Source organism: Etheostoma spectabile, chromosome 15 (assembly GCF_008692095.1).
Source record: "Etheostoma spectabile isolate EspeVRDwgs_2016 chromosome 15, UIUC_Espe_1.0, whole genome shotgun sequence".
Taxonomy (NCBI): Eukaryota; Metazoa; Chordata; class Actinopteri; order Perciformes; family Percidae; genus Etheostoma; species Etheostoma spectabile.
Window position 1 is genome coordinate 34,410,341 of NC_045747.1, and position 5,951 is coordinate 34,416,291.

A 5,951-nucleotide genomic window follows, 5' to 3' on the forward strand; every position below is an offset into this window, starting at 1 on the left:
AATGTTCTCTGTAAGGATTTAGATTATCAGCCATGATATCTCAACCACCAGAGGAACTCTACCAACGGAGCTAACCCAAAAACTTCCTGCTGATTTCTGAGGCCCCGTTTTTCATTTGATTTTATTCTTTTAATTTATCCACGTTAAGATAAAAGATGGCCGCCATACAAAGTAACATAGACACAGAGACCAGTGAAGACTATTAGAAGCTTTTCATGTGATGGCTGCCCAGCCTCCAACTGAGCTTGAAGACGTAGATGTGACGTGAGCAACCTGTCGGCCCACAAGAATGCCTTGAAATTACATGGCCGCTAAAATAAGTGAGAAGGTGTGGTGGGACAGAGTGGTTTGGTTCCAGGATCGTAGACATGCTGGAGCACTATCCCGTCTCATGGTTGGAATTCCTGTGTTTTTTTGGGCCCAAGATCCGGGGTTGAACATCCATAACTGAGCATATATATATTTTATATAGCCATCTGTTGATTCGACGTTGCCAGTCGTCCCCTTCGAGCTCCCTGACTGTGTTTTCTCAGGTGTTTTCCACTCATCAGACTTTGTGATTCTGAATGTGCACCGAAGGACCCTTTGGTGTCCGATACGCGTTGGGTTGCTACCCAGTCTATAGCTGAAGATGTTGATATGAAATAGCCGTGCAATAAACGAGTGCCTTGGAGCTTTCTTTTAAACAGGATGCCACTGTAGTTTGTTAGCCATGAAATGACCCCCCCCCCCCCCCCCCCTCCCCCGTTGGGGTTGCGTTCTCTTTATTTTGAACGCTTCTGTGGGTGCTGCTCTATAACCATGGTTTATTTCCCCGTTCGTTTCCCGTGATTATTAAGATGTCAACATTGCACAGAATTGTGACAAGAACTTTTCACCTCACCCAGTCAGTGAAACTCGGAAACCTTTGAAGTGATTGTATGAAGTTTGTCCTCACTACGAGGGTTGAGAAGATGAGGAACTAACTTAGGCACATGGAGCTAGCATAAGGCTTAGCTTATGGGTGATTACCCTAGTTTTTCCGTTGTTTAGACTAGATTGAACGACATAATGAACGTATGTTATATGTGATTGTCCCCACTTGTTTTCCTCATTTCATGAACCATGTTCCTGGATTTGGCTAATTTCATGTTAGAGCCAGTAGTAAGAACCTTAACTGTAATAGAACTGAAAGACACAAGAAAACTGTTGGTTGTCAGCTTTAGGCATTACGGTTGTTTGTTGTTCATCATATTTTAGGTCTTCATTACTTCATAACTGAATCCCCGAATGTGAAGTGTGAAGGGAGAGTCATAGCAGTATTATATTGCCTAGGCTGGTTTCCTGGATTGTGGGCTAAAAGCCTGAAAGAGGGGTTCTGAGGCCGACCGGACGTGGGCCCCGGGTATCTAGCTTTTGAGTGGCGTTCCCTGATGAGAAGTCCATGGTAGACGGCCGTTAACCTGTTAATCTTAAAGTCATTATTGTGACGAGTCGACGGAGTAAACTTGTATAAATGTTGGTTCGAGATGTTAATGTCGACGCATGGTTTTACAGGAGAAAGTGCGTTAATGAGAAGTTGACCAGGTTAGCAATCCTAGGGATTAGGCGAGAGAGAAACTCAAACTTTTAAGCCAGGGCACCAACTGGGGGGGAGTAGGGTCTGGTAAAACCACTCTGCTGCCCCGGGGACTGGTCCCATGGAAAGACCCCCAGTCTATTTCCTCGCTGGTCATGTCTAGAAATAAGGAAATCATTTGATAGTCAGATTCACCTTGGTCTAAAGTTGCCACTTAGGACGGTGGACCGAAGCTGGATGTAAATAATGTTTATGGTGGTGTGTGTGTGTGTTTTGTGATTGGTAGCATGAAAATAAATAGTTGATGGTTAATAAGACGGGTTGATGATGTGTGAGCTTGTAGAGGTTCCAGCAAGTGCCGATTGGAGACTTTAAAGTAGATTATATAATTAGATTCCTCGTAAAAAAGGATTTTTAAACTATAAAGGACAAAATTAAAAACCTCTTCATGAGCCGTGTGACTAATTAAATGGACAAGTAAATTTCAAAGAGAAAATAGGAAAACGTCATACAGTAAATATTTACCTACTGATGGTTTCGGAATGAAACTGAAACAAAAGGACCCGTGAGTAGGAATTCAAGATGATTTAAATTGGTAGTATTGCATAGATTTGGGGGGGGGGGGGTGGGGGGTGGGGGGGGGGGGTGTGGGGGGGGGTGGGGGTTCTCTGTAGTATCTGTTGTCATGCTGTTTGATGTGTTTTATCTGATAATATAACAAACTCATAACGACGGTAACTAACAAAAAGAAAAATGTTTCTTCTCTTTTCTGTTCGGGTCCCCTTTAGCTACCTTATTCCCAGAGAAAAAATCCTTTACTGTCCGAGCCTCATAACCTTCTCCTGCTGGCTATATCCTTACCGTAGGTACTGTCTGGCCCTCCATCTCTGCTTTCTGACTGGCTAGTAGTCCCTTACCTAGGTACTGCTCAGGGCCTCATCTCTGCCCTGACTGGCTGTAGTCCTACCTATGCTCTGTGCAGGGCCTCATACTCTCTCCTCCTGGCTAGTAGTCCTTCCCTAGGTACTGTCAGGACCCTCATACTCTGCTTCTGACTGGCTATATCCTTTACCTAGTTACTGTCAGGGACCCTCATACTCTTCTCCTGACTGGCTAGTCAGTCCTGACCTAGGTCCGTCCGGACCCTCATACTCTGCGTCTGACTGCTATATTCCCTCACTAGGGACTGTCATGACCTCATACTCTGCTTTCTGACTGTCATAGTATTCCTTACCGATACTGTCCAGGGCCCTCCCGTACTCGCTCCTTACTGGCTAGTATCCTTACCTAGGTACTTTCAGTTCCCTCATACTCTGCTTCTGACTGGCTAGTAGCCCTACCTAGGTACTGTCAGGGCCCTCATCTCTGCTTCCTGACTGCTAGTAGTCCTTACCTAGGTACTGGCCGGTCCTCATACTTCTGCTCCTGGACTGGCTAGTAGTGCCTTACCTAGTACTGTCAGGACCCTCATACTCCTGTCTTCTGACTGGCTCTAGTCCTTACCTAGCACTTTCAGGACCCTCCATACTCTGCGCCTGACTGCGCTATATCCCTTACCTAGTAGCGTCGGACCCTCATACTCTGCTCCTGACTGTCTAGTAGTCCTTACCTACGTACTGTCAGGACCCTCATAACTCGTACTCTGCGTTCTGACTGCTTAGTAGTCCTTACCAGGTACGTCAGGCCCTCATACTCTCTCCTGACTGGCTATTATTCCTTACCTATAAGTCAGGACCCTCATACGCTGCTCCTGACTGGCTAGTAGTCCTTAACTAGGTACAGTCCAGACCCTCATACTCTGCTGTCGACTGGCTAGTAGTTCTGACGGAAGGACTGCAGGCGCCCTCATAATCCTGCTTCTGACGTTGCGAGTAGTCCTTACCTGAGTACTGTCAGGGCCCGCCTACTCTCTGTCTGACTGGCTAAGTAGTCCGTTACCTAGGTACAGTCAGGGCCCGCATAAATCCGCTTCGACGTGCTAGTATCCTTATCTCGGTACTGTCAGCCCTCATACTCTGCTTCTGACTGGCTAGAGCCTCTAGTACTGTCATGGCCGCTCACTCTTCTTCTGACTGGCTAGTAGTCCTTACCGAGGTCGCTGCGTGTGGCGACTCCCAACACAAAGCTAACCTAATATGAGAATGTCTCCTCGTGCAGCTCTAAAACAATAGTCCACACCACAGGGGTGAAAAGGAGGAGCTTCAAGCATGTGCAGGACAACATACTATGTGTTTTTCTGATATTAACCCGTGTAAACCTACCTGTAGAACCAACCTCTAAATACAATAAGACCTGACAGAAGCAAATATGGCAACGTAAAGGTGTTTGATTGAATTGTTCCTGTTGGAGAGGACCCCAAATATAACGGGAACGGCAGTCTTACTTTCATAACTTTTGGGATGAGAAGCAATTGGTGCTGTTTATCATGGTGGTTGTGGAATAATAAAGAGTTCCCGCACTATGGTGAATCATGTTAACCTTCCTCCTGTGGTTAATATTGAGACAGATCCCGGGCTGTGTAGAGTGTCTGAGGTCTCCTCGCCCTTCTGCTTTAAATCATTGTTGTGGCGCGCCCCAGATGAAATAGGAACTGAGACTAACCCCATTTGGATCTCAAGGAAACACCAACAGACCTTATAGCACCCCAGAGACGGCGTTATGTGATCTGCTTTCTCCTTTGCTCTCACACTCACAGTACCATGTCATCGTTGATCTTTAACGTACGTGTCCGATTAGTTGTAGCGGGGCTTCATTTCACCAAGCCTTCAACCAAATAAGAAGAGTCTACCGGAGTGTAATAGTATCAGAACTAACTGCAGACGGCGCTCCCAACGGTATCCAGCTTCATTACGATTCTGGTTAGAACTCAAATATACGTGTTGTCTCTGTAACCTACGACCTTCCTGATGTAGGATTTTTAAAATTAAAGGCTCAATTTAGTAAATTACAGTTTATTTAAAGTTGATTAATAACTTACTAATGGCGTTTTATATTCAGTGTTTTCCTGTGTTTCTTTAAAAAGGTGTTTCTTCTGAGTCATTCTCTCGGGCAATAATACATTAGTATACTATAACTCTGTCCATAAGTAAAGGACCCGAATGTATTACTTTTTATTATGGTTATGGACTTTCAAACACGTCTGTCATTTAACTTCAAAATCAAAAAACAGAGATCATAGCTCTATTTCCCAGGTATGAGGACCAATCCCATATTTTTTCGTTGTAGCAAGGTTGCTCACGATGTGCTTACACACACAAAAACCACCATTACAATACATACACACTAATATATACACATATACGCTAACTCTAACCCGAACATAGAGAGCATGGTCAATGAAGAGTTCCATCAAATATTTTAAATGTGGAGCGTGAGTGCAATATACTGAGATAAATAGTATTAAGTTATTATATTCCAATGGAACACAGTATGAACATTGAACCGTTTCTGAAATAGGAAATGAGAATCTGGATAAGATAAAGTACGGAAATGTGAGAATGGGAATGTGATGTAAATAGTCATATAAATGAACGTGAGATTGAGATGATGCATATACTAAATATGTGACTAATAAGTGAACAGGGAACGGTGCGGTAGAGACCGCTGGTTTAATGACCAGAACCTGCCACTGCGGCTGTTAAGAAGTCACTGTTCGGCAGAGCGATGGCTTTGTGGGTAGAAACTATTCTGATCCTGGTTGGGTTGAGCCGTACAGGGCTCCGTAGCGCCCCCCCAGAGGGAGAAGCTGGACCGGGTTGTGTCTAGGGTGAGGAGGGGTCTGCAGTGATGCTTCCTCCCGTGTTCCTGCTCTGAAGAGTATAATCGTGAATGGAGGGCTAAAATCCTCTCAGTCAGGGTCTAAGGTGTTAGTCTAGGGTCCTTAAGGGTCCTTCATGTGAAAAGGTTTGGGACCACAGCATGAGGAAGCTGTCGCGGTTATTCACGTGTCAACAGATTCCAAGATGAAAGTCCCGTTAATGTTCTCTGTAAGATTTAGATTATCAGCCATATATCTCAACCACCAGAGGAACTCTACCCAACGGAGCAACCCAAAACTTCCTGCTGTTCTGAGCCCGCGTTTTTCATTTGATTTACTTCTTTTAATTTATCCACGTTAAGATAAAAATGGCCTGCATACACAGTACATGACACAGAGACCATTGAAGACTATTAGAAGCTTTTCAATGTGATGTGCCACCTCCAACGAGCTTGCAAACGTAGATGTACGTGAGCAACCTGTCGCAGCTGTAAGTCTTCTGGTAGCTGGTGCAAGGAAAGACGTCATCATTCCCCATCAGGAGCGTGAGTAGAGCCTGTCCTAGTATCGTCGGAGCGGAGCAGCATTGCGAAAGATTTTGGTTCCGATGCTGTTTTTTAGCTCTCGCTACGGCCT

General features: G+C 44.9%; 3 long non-coding RNA genes across 3 annotated transcripts in view; 2 read left to right on the forward strand and 1 right to left on the reverse strand.

Annotated features, from left to right (window-relative positions):
- LOC116702617 (uncharacterized) overlaps positions 1–5,951 on the forward strand; it is a 36,845-nt gene that overhangs the window by 9,788 nt on the left and 21,106 nt on the right. The gene's annotated exons all lie outside the window — the stretch shown is intronic.
- LOC116702610 (uncharacterized) lies at positions 2,443–2,668 on the forward strand. Its single transcript, XR_004335205.1, has 2 exons — positions 2,443–2,479; positions 2,582–2,668. It is a non-coding gene; the product is annotated as an uncharacterized LOC116702610 (long non-coding RNA).
- On the reverse strand, positions 2,587–3,585 carry LOC116702622 (uncharacterized). The gene is made up of 4 exons (XR_004335218.1): positions 3,497–3,585; positions 3,294–3,330; positions 3,131–3,185; positions 2,587–2,649 (listed from the first exon to the last, which is right to left on the reverse strand). It is a non-coding gene; the product is annotated as an uncharacterized LOC116702622 (long non-coding RNA).